The following is a 22,922-nucleotide window of genomic DNA, read 5'->3' as shown; positions in this document are numbered from 1 at the left end:
AAGGACAAGGAAGGTTAGCCCATGAAGAATTTCAGAAAATGGACTGCTGGGTTAGATGAATGCTAAGAAAATATAATTAGGCCATTGTTAGTTGGACTTGAATTGTATAATTTCAAGCAATTACAATAAGTCTAAATCTCATATAAGAAAAGAAGTACATACAATAAAAAGTTAAAATGTAAAATTTGGAAGCATGGAGGCTAGAATAATGAATAAACATATGCATTAGTTCTATTTTTTGTCAGACAAAAAAAGAGATTCATGGTAACCTGATTAGGAAACAGTATTTCTCTTTCCTACATTTTCTCGTAAAATATCCAGTCAAATTTATTGGCAATAACCCAGATTGTTTACTTCCTTGTTTTCCTTAGTTATATTGATAAATGACTGTCATTTTCCTGGTGCTGTTACATCAGTTGATGACGGATTTCTCTTTGTATGCTGTGAATATGTCTTATTACCATTGGTTAATAAAGAAGCTGATTTGGCAGATAGCCAGGCCGAATACAGCCAGGTAGGATATCCAAGCAAAAATACGGGAAAAGAAGGCTGAACTGAAAGAGGAAGAGAGAAGTCACTGGGGAAGCAAGATATCAGGTAACAAACCATGAGCTTTGTGATAAATTATAGGATTATAGAAATGGGTTAAGTTGTAAGAACTAGTTAATAATACTCCTGAGCTAATAGACCAAATAGTTGTTAATTAACTCAGAGTGGTTATTTGGGAAATGGTGGGCAGGAAAGAAATCTCCCGGTACAATCAGTGTCAATTTCACAATGATGTCATATTTGATTTTTGGCACATGCCAACTTCTGAACTGTTATTCACTTTAAACTTTAGTTTTCGTGGAGTGTTATATTCAATTTCTTTCCTCTTAATACTGGGATACATTCGATTAATTCTTGTGATGTTTCAGAATTAAGTGCATTGTAGTAAAAAGTGTTGGTTCATGGTTCAATAACATTGCTTCTATCTTGGTGTCCTTACTTTAGTAGTTTGACATACCTGCCTTGGATTGTTTCTTAGTTCAACACTTTCTTTTTTCTGTTCTGTGTTTAGTTTAATTTATTTTGCTTTATATCAGGTAGCCAACAATTGGGACCGAGTCAGTGTAGGAAGTGAAAAGTTACAAAATGTGGTTATATTTTTGGGAATTCTACCACTTTATTAGGGTATCTACTTACCTCAGAGTTATTTTAAAGGAAAGTGTAATTTGCCACTGAAAATATATGACCTTCAAAGCAAATACTGATAGAAAGGAGATGTTATTTCTACACGTTATGTTCAACAAAGTCTGCATTCCTTCTCCAAACTGAATTATGTATTGAGATTATTTTTCATGCTCTATTTTCTTTTTCCAGTATTTCTATGCCATTAACAAGAAGATCTACTTCATAAATGCCAACTAATCCCTATACACTGTTTTGTTGTTCTGGAAATTTTTACTATTATTTTTATTTTCAAGCTTTATGAATCATTACCCCATGAAAATACCCTTTATTAGAAAAGGAAAACCTGAACCCCAATCCAGTCTAAAACCTTTGACCAACAATCTGTCCTGCCTATAAGATGCCCTGGGATAATGATAGCTCAAAACTTGTAGAACTGGCCGAATAATGTCTGATTCAACTTGAGGCCCATTCCATGAGAGAGAGATCATGCCCAGCAGTGAGTGGATGGCCAGGAACAGGTGACTGGAGACCCCACAGACCTAGGGTAGAACCAACCAAACATGACTGATCAAAAAACCAAACCAAACCAAACCAAACCAAATCAAAACAAAGCAAAAATAACATTGTCCACATCTTTGTCTTTCATCATCAGAGACAATTCCCCTAGCAGCAGATTGTAACAGATGCAGAAATTAACAGAGAATGAGTCTAAATTAGAGATTTCCATCAGATACCTACTCTTGGAACTTGGGAAATCCCATGGGACAGGGAAAAGAATGTGTATACAACTCAGAAGGTATGGAGGACACCGGAATAAGAGGGTCCACTGAATCAACTAAGCGGGAGTCATATGGGCTCATAAAGACCAAAGAGGCAGATGCAGGACATGCAGAAATCTGCACCAGGTCCTTTGCAAATATGTTGTGGCTTTTAGTTTGGTATTTTGTGGGATGCCTAACACTAGGAATAGGTGTGTCTTTGACTCCTTTGCCCTCTCCTGGGACAATTTTACACTTGGTTGTTTGCTTTGTCCAGCATTGATGTAAGGTCTTTTCCTTGCTGTATTGCACTGTGTTTTGTCATATTTGGTTGTTATCTTGGAGGCCTTTCCTTTCCTTAAGGAAGACAGGGGGAGTATATTAAGGGAGAGGGGAGATGAGTGTGGGGATAGTTGGAATGAATGACAGTATAATATAGTCAGGATGTATTATATAAGAAAAGAATATTATCAATTAGAAAAAGAATGGATGGATTAATGAATACCTAGCCACTGGAGCAAAGGTTAACAACTAAACTGTCACTTTTACATGCTCAAAGAGGGAAATTTCCTCAGTGTTCTCTGATGGAGTGACTCTGGGTACATCAGCCACTACAGTTCAGGTCTCAGGATCAGAAGTAGCTGGTACTATAAAAGGGATTCTAGAGATTTTTGTGTGCTTTATTTAGTTGTTCGGTGAGGTTTTGTTTTGTTTTGTTTTTGTGTGTTTGGTTGGTTTGAGAAGAGGTTATTTTGTTTTCTTATTTTTGTGAGTCTTATTGTTGTCTTGGGCTTTTCTTTGCCTTTTGAGAAGGAGCTTAAATTTGGGTGGGCAAAGAACAGGAGAGTCCTGGAAGGACTTGGTGAGGGAAAGAATATGATCAAAATATATTTAAATTTAAGATGTTTTTGAAAAATAAAAATTTAATACAAATTTTTAAAATAGTGGAAATTTATGAAGAAACAATGAGACATGACATAATTTATATACTGTTAAGACGATTCAAGAAAAATTAATTCTAACATTTTTATTTTCTTAAGAGTTAAAATGAGAGAATTGTAGTGAATTGATTAAGATGACTGAAGTTCTCTCTACCATCAATATTTTATGAGAATACTAAAAAATATTAGCTAGAGATACAGTATAGAAGCAAAGCCAAAATAAAGGAAGATCACAGGTGATGAAGGAATACTGAAGGTAAATGATTATGAGATTACATTCTTGTGCATAAAGCAGCAAGATATCTAATGCTCTTTCAATATCTTTTTCCAGTCTCAGGAGCTGCCAGCACTGGCAAAATGTCCCCTGAAAACAAAGCACACCACACCCTGTCTACAATAACCTCTGGACTATTTTTAATGGTCACTCGGGAGCCGCATTCAATGACTTCTCTCGTTTTCCCATCTCTGAAACTCTCCAGTCAACTAGCTGATGTAAAAGTCTGTGTACTTTCTAATGTAATAAAAAGTGTAACACAAAGCCCACAGCCTGTAAATATCATCCTCGTCTCTGATACATGGCAGGAAATTGAAGTAAATAGATTTAAAACTCTACCATCCCAGATGATGAGATTAAAGCCATTAGCAATCATAAACCCATTAGAACTCTGGGCACCAAAAGACGGTTATCGAAATATTTCTTGACCACATTTTGTTTTAAAAAAGCCATATTGATATCATTATTTAATAAAAGGTTTTTTGTAGGGCCTTGCTGTGAGTATTTATTCTTTTCTGCAATGGTTGCTTTTAAACAGGAAAATCATGTCCTTAACTCTTTAAAGACACATCAAATTTGTTAGAGAGATGACTCAGTAGTTATGAGAATTTACTCCCCTTTCCAAGAACCAAAATTCAGTTTCTAACACCCTTGGGAGCTCAAAATGGTCTGTAACTCCATTATCAGGAGATTTGAATGCCTAACGGCACCCACAGGAACTAAACAGACATGTCGTATACATATTCAAAACATACATATGCATATATTAAAAACTTCTTTAAGAAATAAAGAATTAAGTAAAACTTTGGTGGTATCATAAATGAGGCATCATTGCTTCATGGGTTGCATAGAAGGAGAAGATGGGTTACCTGCATTTCCTCTAGCAGCATGCTCAGTGTTTCTTCTTGCTGTGCTGCCCTCTTCCCACATTATTAATAATGGTGGCAACCAGAGCAATGACTGTCATTTTCAAGTCCCATGAAAGAGGAACTACAGACTCTAGCACACTGAGAGGAAAGTTTTTGCTTTGTTTACCCTCGGGGTATTATTTAAAAACAATGAGAAAGAAAATGGCCCTACACCTCTGTCCTCCGAACAAAGTAAGGTTGAATGGTGACTGGAAAAGACCACATGGCATACATGGTAGAAGCACTGGGCTTTAAAGCATCAAAGTCAATAATGTGATAAGAAAATTGAGGAAGTAGTATTCAAATTCAACATAGCAAATTATTCTCAATTGTGAAGGATATTTTTGTCATATACTCCTTCCAAATAATCTTTCATATAGTTTATCATGTTTAATGAAATACAACTTCTGCCAATGAATTCCATTTTATTCTAAATTTCTTTTCCATCTCCAAAGTCCTTCAAAAACTCAGCTGAAATAACGCCAGTGTTAAAAGGGTACTGTACCATGGTATGACAGTTCAATGATACTTTTGGAATTTTTTCATTTTATAATTAGTTTATTAAATCACAGAATAGTCAACATTCATCTCAATAATTTACTGCATTTTATTAGTATATGTTTAATGGTTATTTCTAGATTACCTTTAAATTATTTGAGTTCTTTGAGAATTTTGTACAGGTATTTTCTTTTTATTAATTAAAATTTACATTCTGACCGCAGTTTCCCCTCCCTTCTCTCCTTCTATTCCCTCCCTTCACCTCTGCTCTGCCACCCTCTACTCATCCTTTGTTTCTGACTGGAAACTTCTTATGTGTATCAACAAATATGGCATATCACTTAATATCCACTCTCCCACATCTTATCCTAGATCTACCTCCCTATCTTACCCAACCAAATTTATACCTTTTCTTTTACAGTCATTACATTCAATTTGTGTTACCCATAAATACTTGATTGCGTAGCTTTCCACTGCATATGGGAACTACTTGCTTAGGTCTAACTACGTGCTTATTAAATTAAAACTAATTTTTCCTTTCCATGAAGTTGCAAACTATAGCTCATCTTGTAAAAGGAAAAAAAAATATTTTTGATCAATTCCCAACTTCATGCTGGAAATTTTAGTCTAGATTGATCTAACTCAGGTCTTACTATACTGTCCTTTCTGTGAGTTCATATGTGCCTTTTCTCTGTTCTGCCCAGAAGGCACTATTCCTTGTATTCATCCACTACATCTCATTCTTAGCCTTTTTCTGTGACAATTTTGATCACCCTGAGCCTTTCGAAGAAAGAATCTTATAGATGCCACCTATCTCTCATTCTCTGTATTTTAACCAATGTGTCTCTCAGTGTTAATAAGCATGCACAGAAACTAGATGCTTTTCTGATAAGGCTTGTGAGATGCATTCATCTAAGAACATAATTCTTGTTAGGAGTCAGTTTTCATTCTATGTCCATTTGTAGAATGGTAGCAGGTGTTCCCTTAGGGTCTATTTGTTCAGCCACAGGCTCTTGACAGTGATAAAATAAAGAGTTTCAACTTGTGGATTGGGACTTTCGTCCAATCAGAAAGTAGTTGGTTCTTCCATGACGTTCATGCCAGTCTGGCACCAGTGAGTGTGTCTTGCTGGGATACTTATTATTATAGTTCAAAAGTTTGTAGTTGTTTATGACTGATGATTATCTCTTTCTTTGGGGCCATGTATATCACTTTCAAGCAGTATGGAATAAAAGGCAGTAGGGTTAGTCCCAGCTATTTCCAGATTGATTTTGCCATGTTCTGTGACTTGAACAGGTGCTGTCTTCAGATATACTGTCTAACTATCAAGTTCTATAAGACAACTGATTGGATTAACTAAAGCCTGCAATGTTTGTGTGTCTATGGAAACTCTGTGGCCAAGAACTCCATAAAAAATAACCAGCTTCCAGAATTATGCTTTGTATTTGTTTGACTCTGGAGTCTAATTGGAGTAGTGTCACCCCATTATAAGATCATTCTATTTTAACTCATTTTATGTATATATTTTAGGAAAATTCTATGAAATAAGGTAAGATTCCATAGAGACTTATAGAAAGATTCTAGTGTCATTTATCCCTCCGTGAGATACAGCTAAACCACTCTTGACAATACACTCAGGATCTCTATACCCTCCTGTAGAGATTCCTGATTATCATGTGTTCTGCTACTTTACTCACAATAATCAAGAAATGGAAAGACCATCAACTGATGAACGGCTAATTAAAAGAATATGCAATATCTACACAACACTATAAAATTCTTAAACTCACATTTTAATGAATATAACTTTAAGAAATCTTGGTGATGTCTTTCATACATAGAAAGACAAGTGTCATATATTATCTCCCACTTATGGGCATTAGTTTTTAGTTTTTACATATATGTGTCTCATTTGAAATAGCTACAGAGATAGAGAATTATTAAGAGACTATGGAAACGGGAGCTTTCAAGGAAAAGGGAAGAACACAGTCAATATAAAGGATTAGAGGAGAACAGCGGAATAGTGAGGGACAAATTGGCATGAGAGATGGAGAAGAGCATAAAGGCAGGAATCCAGGAAGAATAAATAACACTAAATATCTCAATTTTAAAAAATTCAAATGTGATATATTATATAGAAGGCAGGTCAGCTTAAATTACAAGAGCAATATTGAATTCAGGGGGAAAGTGCTTTGAGTGTTATTGCAATAAAAATTCACTGCATAAAAATTGAAATTCAGTGTTTCAACAACGCATGTCAAAATTATTATTAAAGCAGTACAAACTTGACCTCAGTTAAATGTTTCTTCAGCTAGCACATGAGTATATATTGATAATAAAATAGTCTGAAAAGAGGTCAGAATTTAACTTAAAAATGACTATACTACATATTCTGTTATAGACTTTTATAAATTTACTAGTAGTTTGATGAAATTAACATACATTACTTCAAAAGAAACTATTGAGTAGTTATAAATCTTAAGAACTTGAATTCCTTTATATTTTTAATCAGAAAAAAATCATTTCGATTTGTAACCTATAATGAGTATAGGTTTCTGCAGGGGTCCAGTATGATATCAGTGGTTGGGTAATCAATGAACACCTAGCAGACTAGTCAGTCCTGGATCGGGTTCCGACTTAACATAAGTCTCAGAAATCATGCTTATCACTTCCCTGTGGAGGACCAAATCCTTTGGCCCTATCATGGTATTCAGCCAATACATTACGAATGTACTGAGCACACACAGGGTGTTAATTGGAGTTTGGCATCCCCTGGTGCATGACAAATTAGTTCTCCACCAGTTAGAAATAAACAAAACCCCTAAGGGCTTTTATTAGCCAGTAAGAATTTGGCACTATTTAACCCTTTTCTAACTATTTCATATACTTGCCATGGTTTTAAGCAAAATCAGTTCTCAACATATGTCTGTATTTATACTTATTGAAAAATATTAGAGTAAATTTCTGCTTACTGTGACTGTAGTCTAACATGCCATATCTATTGCATAACATGCTTTTCGTTTAAATTGAAGCCACTCCAAAGGTGTTTTATGGTTTATGATAAGAACTGAGTGGCAATATTTGCTAAGAAAATATTCAAAACAGTTGTCTTTCTGAAGGTGAAAACTAACTCTGTCAATTATTCTATCTATATATGCTCTCAAGAAAATTTGGTTCACTCTGCTGTTGTTTGCAAAATGAGGGTTCAAAACTGCTTTAGCATTGCCATGAAGATTAGCTGCAAACCAGCATATATTGCTTAAAAATAATACCTCTGAATATGGAGAATAACAATTTATGTGTATGTCGTATATTAAATTCAGTGAACATATTTACATATTCTAATTTTAAACAAATATTACGATATAAATTTTTCATTGGAAAAAAAGGTAAAAACTCCTTTGGATACTAGGTAAGGCTTTAACATTGAATTGGGTGGACTTGCTGCCAGAATTACCACAATAAACAAGTTTGGCTACATCGCTTTCTGTATGAGATTCTTCCCAGTAGTGTTTTATAACAAAGTAAAAGGTTTTCACTTAGCATTCTCCTGCCATAATAGGGTTTCTCCTTCCTAATACTCACTATCCACAGTTCTAGTCCTGGAAAACAAGATTGGTTTTCAGATCCTCCTCCCCCCACAAAAAAAGCTCTTATTGATAATATTTTAATTTTCATTCCCCAAGTTTCTAAAAGATTTAATTATACATTTCCTTAATATTTTGTACAACTTCTACCTAGCCAGATAACTTCACTAACCTCCCTATATAAAAGGAAGCATCCTCCATCCAATATCTTTATTATTTCAGGAATTTCTATTCCGGAGGCCACAGGTCACAAGTGTCTCAAGACAGCTGGGTGCAGCTCAACACATTTAGAGATGACAATCTAATGACATACTGTCAAAATGCTGGACATCAAATTCTGTGAATCTAATCCTTATTTGTAAAGCTGTATGAAAATACAAGTTCCATTGAATCAGAAAAATTTTCCTCATTGTAGCCTATGGTAACCAGACAATATGGATTTAAATAAAAATAAAGTTTAGTTGGTAGTTTATTACTTTCAAAATATTGAGTTTCAGGATAACTATATCTGCTTGTGATCAAGCCTTCCAGGACTATGTCTGCAGAAAGTAGGATGGATAAGGCCAGACATATAAGCCCACTTAAGGGCATTTGTGCATTAATTTATTTTAATTCTATTTTAAATATAAACATGCACATTTAAAGTCATTAAAGGTTATGAGGTCTGAAATATTAGTTTTGACAGACAGAGAACAATGTTCACTAAGTCACATTACACTTCAATCTCAGTCTGATCAAATTAAAAAGAATAAGTACAGCTTAGGTCACTGCAAAAGGCTAGAGTCAATGGATTCTATTCGAATCTGTCCTGTTACAGTCTGTATTTTGACATTGTTAGTGGTGTAATTCTGCTTATGAACAAGAACAACAGCAAAAGTATCTGCTGAAAACAGTCTTGCTTTCTCTTTAAAAAGTAGAATTCGGTGTTTTTCCCCTGTCAATGGCATTTTCTGCCTCTGAGCTTTCTCTGAGCTATTTCCCTGATCTGTGAGGCAAGGGATTCTGCCTGCCAGCTCCCTGAGTAGATCTAGGGGAAAATTAACACATCCACCGCTGAGCTCAAGCCTCGCTGACATCTGGTTTACTCACTTCCACAGCACACTTGCGTCGCACCCTATTGCCTTCTTCTTATGCACGGTTTTATCCTGTGGCCCATTTCAAGAAAATGCATTTAACGTTTAGGTATTACTCTGTGGTATGAAGTGTGGCAAATAGGAAATAAAACACCCTTGGAAGTGCATTTCCACCTAGATGCTGCTATGGTAATCACCGAATATCAAACCTCAGAACGTATGTTTGCTTTCACAGCCGCTTCTGAAACCACAGACAACGGAGAGAGCCAAGGAAGCCGAGCTCACTCAGCAGAGCATGTCTCTTAGCATGGACTGGAGCTTATTGTTGTCCTAGAAAGAAAATAAGTAAAAGTTCTTACACATATATTTGTTTTATGTTTTTTTATATAACAGAAGAAAAAAATGAAGTCAGAGTTAAAAACAAGGTTTCCCTTTTTATTACAACTTGGAAAACTATGTCTTCTTTGAGTTGTTAGTGGTATGATTGCTTCATAAAATGAAAATTAGAAATTTAGGTATCCCTAGCAATGACCTCAATTGAAACTAGATATCATGAAGAAAATTATATTGAAGGCTCTTTTCATCTTAGATAGGTTATGGTTAAGAATCTGTGTTATAAACAAGATTCACACTGAGTTTTATTTAAAAAGGCATGTCTAAGAAAACTTTCTCAATGAGAGATAATGTAAAGACATTATGTTCATAACTAATAACGCATCAATGAAAACCTCTGTTGTCAATAATAAATGTAAAATATGTTATGTAAACTTAATATTATTGAAGTAATGTATGAAAGTGTCTTTTATTTAATATTTTATTAAGTGGTTTGCTATTTTGATAAACAGTGTGTATCTTTTTGTGCATATGTGTGTGTGCATGTGTGTGTGTATGTGTAAATGCGTGTGTGTGCGTGGTCTTATCCATCCATGATTTTGTGGGTCTAGCTGTGTGCACACCTGTGGGGGCCAGATGTTGTTTAGCTACAGTTCTCCACCTTATTTTTTGAGACAGTATCTGTCATCAAACACAAAGCTCATGCATTAGACTAGTCCTGCTGGCCATCAAGCCCTGGGATCCTTCTGTTTTCACCTCCCAATGCCAGGACTAAAGGAACTGGCTTCTAGCTCTGATCTTTTACACAACTGCTGGGATCAAACCCAGGTCCTCAGATTGAGCACAAAGAAATTTACTCACTGAGCCATGTCTTTAGCCTCAGGAGATGTTTCTTTATTAATCATTAAGACTACATTGAAGAACTTCACATTTTTTCTAAGGTAAAAATTGATAGTTTAATCCATCTAGACTGAGATTTGTGCACTGAGAGATATGGGTCTATTTTCAGTGTTCTACATGTTGACATCCAGTTATGCCAGCACCGTTTGATAAATATGCTTTCTTTTCTCCATTTGACATTTTGTTTTTGCTTCTTTGTCAAAAATAATAGAGAACTCTCAAAGGACTCTAAAATGGCTGAAAGACACTTTTGGAAATGTTCAACATCCTTAGTCATCAGAGAGATGCAACTCAAAACAAGTCTGAGATTTCATCTTACACCTGTAAGAATGGCCAAGATCAAAAACACTGATGACAACTTATGCTGGAGAGGTTGTGGGGTAAAGGGAGCACTTGTGTATTGCTGGTGGGAATGCAAATCTTGTACAGCCCCTTTGGATGTCAGTGTGGTGATTTCTCAGAAAATTAGGAAGCAACCTTCCTCGAGACCCAGTAATACCATTTTTGGGTATATATTCAAAGTATGTGCATTTGTGCCACAAGGACATGTGCTCAACTATGTTCATAGCAGCATTTTTTGTCATAACCAGAACCTGGATAAAACTTAAATGCCCCTCAGCAGAAGAATGAAAAAGGAAAATGTGGTACATTTACACAGTGAAGTACTACACAGAAGAAAAAAAAGTAACGACATCTTGAATTATACAGAAAAAAATGATGGAACTAGCAAACATTATTTTGAGTGAGGTAACCCACACACAGAAAGATAATTATCACATGCACTCATTCATATGTTGTTTTTAAACATAAAGCAAAGAAAGCCAGCCTACAAATCACAATCCCAGAGAACTTAGACAACAATGAGGACACTAAGAGAGACTTACATAGATCTAATCTACTTGGGATGTAGAAAAAGACAAGATCGCCTGAGTAAATTGGGAGCATGGGGACCTTGGGGAAGCGCTTAAGGGAAGGGGAGAGGCAGGGAGGGGAGAAGAGAAAAATGTAGAGCTCTATGAAAATCAATAAAAAATTGATAGTTTAATGCCATTTTATTTCAAGCATTTTTAACAACAACCACAATAAAAGTAAACAAGCCATAATTGTTTATTTTACATACAAAACCCATTACCCTAACCCTCCCTCTTTCTATTCCTTCACCTTCCTCACACCACACTCCCCATTCACTCCTCTGACAGGGTAAAGCACATTGCTTTGAGTGAAGACGAATGCCCTCCTTAATATATCTAGTAAGATATCCCTCCAAGGAGATTGTGCTCCAAAAAAACAAAAATACATAAAAACAGTATAAGCAGTAGGGATAAATCCTGGTGCCACTGCCAGTGGCCCCACATTAAGACAAAACGATAAATTCAGTAGTCCTGTACAGTTAAAATTCACTAGAATGTCAACTAGATGCCATGATGCTTTCTTGGGGATGTGTATAATTTAAATGACAAATAACTATTATGCCATATAATTTGTGAAATGAACATTAATAAGAAACATAGCACTAAGAAATAAAATAAAAAATAAGGCTTAAAAATAAAAAAAGTGTTTAAGAATACTTGATAATCTTGCAGAGGACCTGGTTTCAGTTCACAGTGGTAACATGGTGGCTTATGATCATTCTTAACTAAAATTTTTTATTAGATTTTTTTTAAAAAAATACCAATCCAAATTCCCACTGCCTCCACTTTTCCTATTCTCTCCACACAGCCTCTCACCCTATCCCCCTCTAATCCGAAAAGAGGGTAAGGCACTCTGTTTTGGGGAAAGTTCAAGCCCCTCCCTACTACATCTAGGCTGAGCAAGGTATACATCCAGAGAGTATACGATCCCAAAAAGCTAGTACATGCAGTAGAGATAAATCCCAGGACCACTCCAGTGGCCCCTCAGTCTTCCCCAGCAATGCAGCTGTCAGCCATATTCAGAGGGACCAATTTGGTTCTAAGCTTGTTCCTTCCCAGTCCAGCTGGAGTTGGGAGCTCCCATTAGATCAGGTAAACTGTTTCAGTGAATGAACCCTTTATGGTCATGACCTCTTTCATTCCTTCTACTCTTCAACTGGATCTTGAGAGCTCAGTGCAATGCTTAGATGTGGATCTTTGCCTCTGTTTTCATCTGTTGTTGGACGAAGGTTCTACAGTAATATTTAACATAATCATTAGTCTGACTTCATGGCAAGGCCAATTCAGGCACCCTCCCCTCTATTACTTACGGTCTTAGCTGAGGTCATCCTTGTGGATTCCTGGTAATTTCTCTAGAGACAGATTTCTTGCTAACCCCATAACAGTTCCCTCAATCAAGATATCTCTTTCCATGCTCTCATATCTGTCCTTCCTCCATCTTGACTATTTACAAAAAGCTCTCTCTTGTCCTCTGCAGTCATTAGGCATTCATAATGCATTTACATGTATAAAACACACATAAATATGATAAATCATTTTTAATTAAGAAATACTCATTTATGTCCTACAGCCAAAGCCTGTGTTCCATTTAACAACATGGTCTTACCATGAAGTTAAGGTATATAATGAAAGGCAATAACAATACTCTATTTTGTTTTGGAGACCTCTGGAGCCTTCTGTATTATTTTTAATTTTTTATATAATTGAATAAGAAGAGCAGATGAAGCAAGTCAGGCATTTTGAAGATAGTCTTGAAGAAGAAATTCTAGCCTTTATAGTCTACATTCATACAGTATCTTACCTTGGAGCAAATAACTCAGTTATTTCTGTTGGTCATCAGTATTGTAGAATAAACAGACTATGCATACCATTGCTGTTATTTGACACAAAACATGTATTATCCCAGTTTAAGGAACATTTTAATCATAGGAACGCAAATAAAATTATGAATGAATGAAAAATATTACTATCCTATGATGTTTACACACACACACACATACACACACTCTACTGTGTAAATATATATAGAAATATCTGATCATATCTGAAAACACCTATTATCAAATAGAATTCTTCAAAATATTTCAACACCTTGAATTTCATTTGTACAGAATGATATAGAAGCAACAAAAGATTTGATTCTCCAAAGATATCAGAAAAATGTGTAGTTCAAGCGATGCTATTTATGGTCAGACTTTTTGAATATTGACTCAAGTGGTATAAAAGGAAACATCAAGAAAATGCTGTTTGCCTCATCTTCTCTCTTCTCATTAACACCATCCTGCGTTAGACCTCACGATTTTGTTTTAAGTACCTGACTGACAATAGACTGTGTTTTGGGTTCATGTAATGATCATAGAGAAGAAAAAATGCGAAGGATGTAGAGGACTTGGCACTAGGGGTGCCTATGAAGAAAATACTGTTACTTAAAAGGTAGTTATTTGACATAAAGTTGCCTTGAATATTTAATAAATGAGTATTTAACTTTGGTCTCTAATGGGAATTATAAGGCACCTCTTACGACGAAACTTGTGAATTGTTTATACCAATCAGATAACTGGAAATTGAGTATTTACAAATAAGTGTTCATCTTCTACATTTGAATGACAGAGTAAAAAAAAAGTCGTAGATTTACTGTACAACAAACCTGGTGAACATTAAGAATCATTTGATGCCTGTGGAAATTTTCCTTAGGATATAATTGAATAAAGTATTTTGACAGTCTTGGATTATCTTTTCTGTTTTCAGAACATATAAAAATGGACTGAAAATAGTTATTCCAATAAGCATGCCATCTTAATCCATTATTTTTGTGGTACCTAACAAAATAAGATAGATTGATAATCTATGAAAAAAAATTATTTCCAGTACTGACGTCTGAAGAACCAGACACCAGCAGGTGCTTGATTTGGTAATACTCTTCCCTTTCTCTAAGATGGTGCCTTCCCATGCTGCACTGATTTCATATGTGACATACTGTATTTTCACATGTCAGATGGTGAAAGGGACAAAGGGGAAAAAAAGTGGCCAAATTTGTTTTTTAATAGTAACACTAATTCCACCCATTGAGAAGAAATCGTTCTCCCCCAATCTTCTGTTAATAGTGTGACAATGAAAATTGAAATTCAGCTAAAGCTTTGATCCCAGCAAGGCTCAAATTTGACTGGTCAGATGGTGCAACAATATATGCCCCCAAATATTATTGAAAATTATAGTGAGCTAAGATTACACACACACACACACACACACACACACACAAGCATATATAACAAATAATTTCTGTCTATTTCTAAACTTTGTTTATTAAAAAATTTAAAAATATTTATTTTTTTCTGGAATCTCATTTTCATATGTTATATATATAATATATGAGACTACATATATATATGTAACTAACAAACTAAGACTTAAGAGCAATGATGTGAGGAAGAAAGAGGAATTCTAGCAAAATTTTAGTCATTACAGTGTGACTGTGTATGTCTGGGTCTGAGTATCTTCAAAGCAATATTAGTTTTTCTGTTGTATGAAAATGAGAGTTCACAAAAAAATAAATATTTTTAAATAACCAAAATTAAGAAATAGACAGTATTTAGTAACCAGAGTGACTAAAATGTCTTATAAGATCTAGATTTTAATTAAAACATATACAATGTACAGATATTTAGGATACAGAGTTGGTAGCACAAATACAATATCTTAGAGGTCCAAAATGCATGATTTAAATAGAAGATAAACTTCAATATAAAAATTGGTACTAGAAAAAATCTGGGAATGTCTCCAGTAATCAAAAACCAAAAATTAAGAAAATATCACAAATTATACATGAATCTAATGAAAGAGTGCTCAGTTCCAAGAATCACAAATCCATTCACTGAAATGTGGTTGGCAATGTAGATCAGAAATAGACTATACTAAATGCCATATAGCAGCCCTGGATCCTATCAGGCTTGACTCTGATGAGTCAATTTGTGTGAAAATGAGAATCAGTTGAGATATTTGAGGCAGATTACATGCTTATGATAGACATTTTAATATGATCCTGTAGATGCTGAAGAAACTGTGACATCAATAGAGATAAACAAAAAGATATATAAATCAACATGACAAAACACTCCCATGCTTTTTGTCCAGGGATGTGTTTTTGTTTTTATAGTCACCACTCCATGGACATTTGCATAAGACAGGAAGCCTACACTTTCCTATGTGGGAAAGCAGAGACTTTGCTTCATGAAATATACAGGACACTCACAGACAAAAGGAAGCACTCATTCTGAAACTGAGAAATGACCCTAGGATCTCTGACCTCAAAGTTTATTTGTAAGTAACCTAAAACCTATCTAGTTAAATGGCAGGCTCCTTTTTCTCCAGTCTCCACCCTCCAGTCAGTGTAACTCCCTTGCTCTTTTCAGTAGATTTGTCTCATTGTTCTTATAGTTGCTTTCATGTTATTTATCATTAAATTAAATTAGATGTTTCCTTTAAAAAAATAATAAAAGACAAGAGAAGCAAATACTTGAAAAATGATCGTTGGAGATTTCACTGCTTACTTAAAAAGGATTGAGTCACATGCAAATGTTAGATCAAAATACATACTAATATTCTCCTAGACCAAATAGACTTGCAACTTATCAATAGCAGTAGGCCACATTTTGTAAGTACACAGAGTATACTCTGTAAAACAAAACATGATAGGCAGTAAAGCAGAACTCAAGAAACTTAATTTGCAATAAAATCTAGCAAAGTATCCTTCTGGTAAACTTGACTAGATTTAATCCCAAAATGGCAATCTGGAGAATAATATATATAAATTAAACAATATATTCCCAAATAACATTGAGGTAGAAAAGAAACCACAGGGAAAGTACAAAATATACAGAGAACTCTTAGTATGAAGGCACTTCATGGGTTATTTGGATTGTAGGTACAGCTGAAAAGAATTAGAAGACCCAGAAAATGAACTTAAATTGACTCAGAAGAGATAGATAATCTGAACAGATCTATAACAAGTAAAGAGATTCACGATGAAACAACACCACTCAGAAAACCAGATGTATAAATGGCTTCACAGTTAGACTACATCAGATATTTAAAATGTAATCAATAGAGCATTCATTTGCAGATAGTATGAGGAAAGGGTTAACTCATATTACACCCTCCATTCAGAGAAGGGAGATAGTTTGAAGGACAGTGATTGAATATCTGGAAGCTCTATAAGTAGTAAAAACAGTTCTAACTATATGAATAAAAAGTAGAAGCAACATTTTCAATTATTTCCAAAATAGAAAAAAAATGGATTATTACTTCCCTCACTTTATACTGCACGTATTATTTTAATTTTTAAACCATAGAAAAAAAGGAAGAACAGAAAATATAAAGCAATAACATTTACAAGAATATATCATGAAAATCCTAAACAAAAACATAAGAAAATTAAATGAGCAACATATAAAAATTATTATAAATAATTAACAATAAACATTGTAGATTGAAGCTGCTTGTTATTTTTCTGGTTATCCAAGTCACACTATATTAATTAAAACACTGCTAAGCCAATAGCTTAAGCATATTTCTAGTAGCTCTTGAATCTTAAATTAATCCATTTCTATTATCTGTGAATTACCATGAGGGTCATGGTTTATCAGCAAGGTTCTGAGGTGTATCTGTTTACTTCCAAGGCTACGTGGCATCTCCTGATTCTGCCTACTTTCTCTCTACATCTCTGTTCAGATTTTCCACCTGGTATGACTCTGTGAAGTCATTGGCCAAAGCAGCTTCTTTATTAACCAATGGGAAAACACATATTCAAAGCATAAAGAGGGGAATTCTATATCACCTCCTCTTTTCTATCTAATTAAAAAGGAAGGTTTTAAATGTAGCATAGTAAAGTTACATATAACAGGTATGAAGCAAGAATTTCAGTTACAGTATTTATATCTACTTTATATTTTATGAGAAACAAAAAAACTATAATTATAACCATCTATTCTTCAACTCCATCAAATATCCCAGAAGGACATAAAATTACCTAAGTTAAAAGGAATTGCATTTCAAGCAACTTCCAAATCTCTATAAATGACAGAAACACATGACTGCCTGGACAATCACCCAAAGTTCTTCTGTAACATCGGGGCACCCATCTTCAGTCTATAGGCCAATAGTATCTGGCAGACTTCCATGAAGCAGGAAATTTCAAAGACTGTTTCACTTCTATTGACAGTTTGTCAGTCACTTTCTTCTGTGTACTGCAGAATGTCTGGCAGATTCTTTCATGAAGCAGAAACCCTGAAGGACTGTCTCACGTTTAAGCAAGTTCAGCAATCATTTTTCTGTGGGTTCTGTATGTCCAGTTCATATAGCATAATATCAAGCAGTCCAGGCAAGAGCAGTTTTTTTCACAAACGGATAACATAATTGACAGAGTAGACAATTGTCCCGCACCATTCTATCTTCTTTGAAAACAAAAGCAGAACTTCTTTTCCAAAGCAACATATCCTTAGACCCAAATTTTGAAGTCAAGACACAATTAATATATATATATATATATATATATATATATGTTGATTTAGCTTAGCAGCCAGTACAATAAAATTTCTCTCTGTACTTAACTCATTCACAGTCAAAAAATTCAAAGAAAAAACAATAGATGCATAATCCAGACTTTCTGTGTATTTTCCATATATATGCAATCCTCTGTGTGCAGTTGGAACTGTAAGCAAATCCAGCAGTCAAGAGGCCCATCCATGCTATTTGTCTGCATTTATAGTGCATGAGACCACACTCAAAGTGGGCCGGTATCTTAAAGGCTATTAGCTGAAGGGGTTATGAAAGCACCTCCCCCTTTTGTCTAAATAAGAAAGTTATAAACCTAATAGTTTTGTACAAAACTATATACAATAAGAACAAGTATCACATATTGTTCAGGGAAAAGAAGAGGAAAAACCTCATTAAAAATAGAATTACAACCAGCACAAACAATATCAAACAAGACACATGCTAAATGTTTCAATAATTGTCTAATTATTAGGAGTCTAAGTCTTATTTTAAAAATGGCTTGGCTAATTAATGAGAAGAAAGTAACTATGACTATCTAGACTTCAAACCTATCAAAGACCAGAAAGGAAAAGTGATATAACTTGAGTAAACAGGAAGTGCAATCAAGTTGCTTCTAAAAGATGCAAGATATGACAGATACAACCACCTACCAGGGCAATCACCAAAATTCTCATTTTTAACAATGGGGCAACTATCTTTGGCTAAGGCTTAGAGTAACTGACAGACCACTTTCAGAAGTAGGAAATTTTGAAAAACTATCTTACACTTTCTTGGCAAGCTTTGGCAGTCTTTTGGCTTGTATCCTATTTGTCCAGTCTGGACACTGTGCATTTTGTCAGTGGTTGAGGCAGGGACAGTTCTGTGCCAAAAGTTCAGTTTTTTCCAAGAAGAAAACAAGTTCCAACTAGAGTGTTTTGGGTGTCCAACATTTCTTAGGAATATATTAGTACTGCCAGGAACAATAATGTCTCATGTACACATAATCCTAAATTATTTAAATGCCATATTCTACAGTTCTTGAAGTGTTTGAAGATTACCTATCTATGCAAAATACAAGCTCTATGTGTCTAAAGAGCATGATTAATCTAACTATAAGTATGACAAACATGATGACTATTGACTTGTAATACTTAATATCTAAATAGCTTAAAGACTAAGGCTTCAAACTAAAAGATTCCACATTTTTTAAACAAATATTCAAAAAATGAGGACAGAGACCTCAAAATGTTAACAATACATAAGTATCTTGATTAGAGGTAGAAATGTATAGTACAATATGATTACATGTATTTAAAATTAAATCAATATACAAAATATCTTAAGAAGAGGTAGATACATTCAATTATATAATATGATAAAAAAACCTTTGCATAGGTCCACCAATATTGTAAACAGAAATAGGAACATATTCAATATAACAAATATGATTTGAATTTGTATCAATATATAAGAATCTAGACCAATATAAATTGTCTATGAATAATAGCTCATAAGTAATTTCACATTACTCACTATTATTATTAGTGTGAGTAAACTCGCACTATTCTACCTATCATCACATCCCATACATTCCCCTTTATTTGTTTTTTTCTCTTGGGGTATAACAAAGATTTATTTATCTGGGGATAAACTCACAGAAAGAGTAATCCTCTGCAGTCCTCTGTGTGTGTTCGGAGCTGAAACCAAATCCAGTAGCCAAGACTCCTGAGCATGCTTTTCATCTGCATTTATAGTATATGAGACCATGCCCACAGTTGTCTGGTATCTTAAAGGGAAATTGTTGAAGGAGTTCACACACACATCAACATAAATCCTTAGAAACCTTTAAAGGTGTGTGTGGGGGGTTGCTAGACTCATAAAACATGAGTCAATTGGAGCTTCTTGGTAGCTGCAGTATTTCAGATAGGATCTGTTTGTTGGTGGAAATCAGAGGTAGAACTTCCAAACCAGAGAAATGACATCCTGGTTTGTACTGGCAGTATGGATGACTTTGTGTCTTTCTTGAGATCCAGTTACAAAGCACTTAAATGATGTTTGTGTGCAGAGAGCACACATTGTTTTATGGTGACACAGACACACTGTATCCCTGCAACTGTGTAATGAGCACAGATCACAGAGGCCATGAACATACCTCTGTCATATTGGGCAGGGCAGAGTCAAGAGACTAGGCTGAGGGGTTGGCCCTAGACATGCTTGCTTAGCAATTAAAAAAAAGGTGCTTCTGGTTGGAAAATGATTACAGATACACAATAAAGAAAGATTCAGATGAAAAAGACCTGTAAATGTGTCACAGTGTTGAATAAATGTATATGTGCTTATGAGAGTAAAGAAAAAGTACAGAGAGTCATAGATTAAAGAAATAAAAATAAAATAAATATTAAAAAGTAATAGTCAGCAAGCTCTGGAGCCTGAGTCTAGGCCACAGTGACAGGTTACACGCACCAAGAAGTTCAGAATCATTGGTAAATATGGAACTTGCTGTCATGCCTCCTTCAAAAAAAATGATGAAGGAAATCAAAACCAGACAGCAGGTCAAGTGTAGCTGCTTCTACTATTACAAGGCCAAAATAAAGAGATGGAACACAGGTAATGGCAATGCTTCTACGTGAAAACAACGGGTGGTAGGCATGAATCTACCATATCACCTCTGCTATCACAGTCAAATGTGCCACCAGGAAACCAAAGGAACTGAAAGACCAGTAATGCTGCCATCCCTGGTCTACAATAAATGGGTCAATTTATTACCACAACGAAAAGGAAGTCAATAAGAACAATAAATTGGATGGTATAGAACTAGAAGTATCAAGCCTTCTTTTGTGATTGAACAAAGTCATGTCTTCCCAAGCTGTGGTTTATTTTACAGACCCCCTCTTTTATTATATGTGTTATGTATGCTTGCTGTGGAAAAATACTCTTGTACACTGTAAATATTTGTCACTTGTATTGGTTTAATAAAATGTTGATTGGCCAATAAAAAAGTAATAAAGAAAAAATATGCAATGTAAAACTGAAATATACACAGAGTCTGGATTATATATATTATTGTATTGTGCTTTCTTTAAGTTTTTTGACTGTAGGGACACATTTGATTCTGAGTGCTGCTAAGTAAAACCAATATAAAGGTATCTTGACTTAATAATTTGGGTCTAAGGATATGTTGCTTTGGAAAAGAGGTCCTGTTTTTGTGTCCACAGAAGATGAGAACCTGTGGATTTCATCCAACCTAATGTGGTTTGATGAAACAAGATCCAGTGAAAGGTCTCTGTGAACCCTAAAAATACTCATCCAACAAACAATAGGAAGCAGTTTGGAAAAAACTATATCCAAGTTCCCCAAAGAATTGTTTATAAATGCTTGTTTTCAGTAAAAGGGGGATATGATATAAAGATGAATACTTTGTATTGGTATGGATCTTGGTCTATTGATACAAATTTAAGGTCAATTTTGTTACACTGTGTATATATATATTTCTATTCTTATTTAAGGTATCATGATAATACAGCTCATTTAAAAATATAATATATAAATAAAAATTGCAGATTAATAGTCATTTATCACAATCAAACTTTTATTCATGTTATGTTTTCTTGATATACAGAGATATAAATCTGTTAGATAAGCTTAAGCACCCTAAGGACCTACAGAATATGACATTTAAATTACTTTAAGAACTAAGACTTTTCTCACCAGTGAATATACCTTCTTTTGCAGCACCAATTACTTCAGAGAGGTTGATGGGCATAGAAGAAACTCATTGTAGAATTCGCTTATGTCTTGTTAGATGTCACATAACTGTCAGTTTTCATGATGTGAACTAGGTAGTTAGGTTTTTCCTTGATAAATCTAAGAAACATTTGGAAGAGAAAGCATACCCTTTAAATAAATAAATTGTTATTTATTTACTAACTCTAAATATCATAAATCTGGAAAAGGAACTTTGAGATTTGAAGATGCATGTTGATAGGGATGTGAGGAAAATAGGAGAGAATGGGGGCAAAGATGTCAGAATATGTTTTATTTGTGTATGAAATTATGGAATAAAAAATTTAGTCAATAGTAATCAAAAACAGTCATAAAATTAAAAATGGAGAGGATATAATGGTTCCCTCCTGAAGAGTTTATTAAAATTTTGTGATACACAGTTACCAAAGTGATAAATATATAAAACTAAATATATAGTCTTCGTAGAATCAAAAACAATCAGTCAGACATGGAAAAGTATTTGCTGTCTGATCTAACAATTTACATATAACCACCAAAAGTGGGACAACAGGGAAAATAGAATATGACCACTTAGCAACATTTGAAGAAGAAATGTTATTGCATGTAATGGAACTACAGAAAATATGCAATGGTGGATTGCTTCTATTTTATCAGTCCTTAGTGAAGGACTATCCTTGAGCATCACAATTATGTGTGAAATTGTGAACAGTTAGATTTAATATGGAGTTTAAATAAAAAACACATAAGGCTGCATGCAGAATAGAAATATTATCATAACATGATACACTTTGCCTATACAATGTGTGTGTGTATATATATATATAAATATATATATATGCATTTATTATTATTTCTTAGCTCTATCAACTAAAATATGATGGAAACGATGCTCCTTTAGTAATAGTCTACTTCTTTTGTTCCATAGTTCTAATATATAATTCCCCATTAAAAGAAACAGAAAAGTTCTAATCAATGTGCAAAAAATTTTACAAAGAAAAAATTTGGATGTCTTTACACATGGTTATCAAAAAATTTTCAGTCTAATAAGGACTCTGGAGAATCTATATCCAAATTAAGAGCATCTTCATTAAGAAAACCAATAGAAAAACACAATTTATTATGATATTTGTTTAAGACAAAAATATGTAAAGAAATAATTGTATTACAAGAATAAAAATCCATGATAATTAATATTTTACTTGCTGAGAGATCTTTGACAATGAACTCTGATAAATATTTCTAAATCTCAAAATATATAAGATGGAATACTGCTTATGGATTGCCTAAATAT

This window comes from Myodes glareolus, chromosome 3, assembly GCF_982192425.1.
Source record: "Myodes glareolus chromosome 3, mMyoGla1.1, whole genome shotgun sequence".
Lineage (NCBI taxonomy): Eukaryota > Metazoa > Chordata > Mammalia > Rodentia > Cricetidae > Myodes > Myodes glareolus.
The sequence above is the reverse complement of the archived record's forward strand: the minus strand, read 5'-3'. Positions refer to the sequence as shown.